At 38.4% G+C, this 2,814-nt stretch overlaps 1 long non-coding RNA gene across 1 annotated transcript; it reads left to right on the top strand.

Moving 5' to 3' along the window:
- The first annotated feature begins 708 nt into the window (after window positions 1–708).
- On the top strand, window positions 709–1,228 carry LOC124160123. Its single transcript, XR_006865082.1, has 2 exons — window positions 709–825; window positions 1,111–1,228. It is a non-coding gene; the product is annotated as an uncharacterized LOC124160123 (long non-coding RNA).
- The last annotated feature ends 1,586 nt before the right edge of the window (window positions 1,229–2,814 follow it).

Raw genomic sequence — 2,814 nt, 5'->3', positions numbered from 1 at the left:
CTAGTCCAACGTTAAATCACCGCTTACGTAGGGCTAACCAGGGATCATGTTTCATGCTGAAAGCTGATGCCTTGGCACCCCATGCCAAACACCCTAGTGACGTGTTGAAGGGCAGATAGGCGACTGCATTTTGCATAAATGGTGATCACTTTTTTTCAGTAAAGGAACACATAAAAGTGCATAGCTATTCAAAGGATATAGACTGCCCGATCATAAAATCTCGAAATATTGCCAGTATCACGTTTTTGTAAATTTTTTTAAATATTCATTTGCGTTACTGCTGAGTGTGAAAAATCTATTAAAATAAATGAATGAAAAACTTCCACGTTCGTATCTACATCGTCAGATAATTCCGTGAACACGATCTTCTGAGTTGTCGGTGCTGTGGAAGCGGGCCAGACTTCATGCAGCTCCTTATTATTGGCAGTCGGGGTGGTGGGGAGAGAGATGGTCGTGCGATTCTTTTGTTCGACGCCAGCTCTCAAGAATGTCGTCATATTCTCCACTTTTGAAACGTCTCTCCCTCCCTATTATACATAATATTAACGAACACCATTAAACGAGAGTTCTCCAATTCAATTTTTCTGGAGTGTTCGCATTGAATTAGACGGACACCTGTCCTTCCCCACCATGTCCCCTTTCCACCCAGCCTCTATATGTGTTTATAAGGCAAAGAGCGTTCACTTATGGTTCTCAATGGTTCTTCGTCCGTCGTGCTGTTAACATACGTGAGTGTTGCCTGTGATCGTAATGTAGAAGTTGAAGCGTTGGTGTGTCTGCGGATTCCTGGACAACGTGGTTGCCTCGTCTCCTGCTTTCAAAAATGTAAGTCGATCATTGAATGGCGAAGAACAAGAATTATTTCAATTGTCTGCCATAATTTATTTGGGAATATTTGAGATTTTAATACGATTATCGTGTATACTCATGAATTTGTGCTTTCACTCCGTAGTGTTTATTAATCTCTGCCAATATCATCGGCCTTATTACTAGCCTCCTAATCTGACTCTTACATAATATATATCAAATGCTACTTTTAGTATTTAATAATTGTATCGTAGTACTGAGTTTAAATTAGATATTAAAATATATTTAATCCTATTATTTCAGGCAACTGGGTTGGGAAATATCGTGTCTCGGTCCGTTCCTCAATTTTCTGCTCCGTAATAAATGCTCTCCCAGCTGAGTCTTCACTCGAATTTTCTCCTTTCCTACTCCTAGCACATCGCAAGTTGTTCATAGTACTCGTTATCTTTCATTTTGCTTTATTATATTTCTCTTTCAATGCTCTATTATCTGGTAGTGGACCCGAATCTGTCTTCACTGAGTCTTTCTTTACTTCGTTGATGTTCGTACACAAAAGCGGCTTGCGCCGATGTTCACCTTGGTTAATCTCTATTGTTTTTTTTTACCATAATCCAATTTCTTCTGGATTCTCTAATGCTCTCAGTAATGCTATTTGAATCTAATCATCAATGCACGCGTCTTTCACGGGGACTATAGTTATTTCTCAGAACGTGTATATCGAAACTCTATTTTACAATCTTTACTTCCTTCTACTTCATTTGGTTTACTTCAGTAAGCCCAGTGTTGTTTCTAGTTTTTCATGCATTTTTTCCTTGAGCTTTTCTCTATATCATCCGATTTCATCGCCTTTTTCTAAACTTTATTGGGTATCGAAATCACGAGTTCGGACTCTTTCACTTCGTTTTTCTTTCTAAAGTCTGTTAACACTGCTTTAAGTTCTTCTAATACTTCCTGGAAAACACGTAGCTTTCCATAAATGCTCTTCATTCGCCATTCTCACAGCATAATTTTCCGCTATCATTTATCAATTGTCTTCGTTTCACTTAATTGTGGCTTCGATCTCCTCACCTTCAACCACCTTCTACAAGATCATCATTAGTGCAGCAAGCAGCAAATAAGAGAGTGATTAGTGCAGTGTGAGTGTAATTGTGTTCTTGTGAAATGGTCAGTTGTGTGATTAGTGCAGTGCGACGTGGGATCGCCGTTGGAAAGCAGAGTTCTTCCGCCGAGGGACCTTGCAGATGATTCGAGGTAAGGGATCGACTCATTTTCCAGGGCACATAGTGTGTAGGGTGGTCAAGGTTATTTCACGAGACATGGTCTATTCGCGGTAGGGCCCTCCGACGGGGCTTTGGAGAAACATTTTATACTCTGTTCAATGCTCCAAGGTGATGATATTGCGAATTCTCTCACGTTGATTTCAAATTTGCCTATTTCCGAGTTCCTTTGATTAGGGCAATTTGCACAGTGCGTAGTTTCTTTTTCAGGTGGACGATATTTTAGTTAAAGAAATAGCTTATTTTCATTATTTTTGAGCTTCAATTGATTTCGATAATGCTTATTTCATATGCTGTGATTTCATTATGTCGTGTGTATTTTTTTCAGGTGGCTGTGATAAATTAGTTTCGTTAATTTCACCCTAATTTTGGAATAAGATTATTCTGACAGGTTTAGATTGTCTAACCTACGTTGACAACTTTCTTCAAATCATCTTAAATTTTGTTCCGCGCGCGTAATTGAATTAAGTTGTGTCGTTTAGTGTTAATTTATTAAATATCTTCTTGGAGCGTGAAGAGTATAAACCCCTTAGAGAAATGGAGGGAGAATAAAGTGACTTAGCTGATGGGTTAGGTAGGACACTTAAAGATGTAAGGCAATTAATGTGGCTCTCAAACACACACCTAAAGGCATTAGGAAATTATATGAAACTTCCATTCCTACATTAATGATATATTAGTAGCATTTATTTGGGTTCAATGTGAAATATTGTTTTTCTAATGTTAAATG

The sequence above is a fragment of the Ischnura elegans genome, chromosome 6 (genome assembly GCF_921293095.1).
Source record: "Ischnura elegans chromosome 6, ioIscEleg1.1, whole genome shotgun sequence".
Taxonomy (NCBI): domain Eukaryota; kingdom Metazoa; phylum Arthropoda; class Insecta; order Odonata; family Coenagrionidae; genus Ischnura; species Ischnura elegans.
This window is presented reverse-complemented; position numbering and strand designations above follow the sequence as displayed.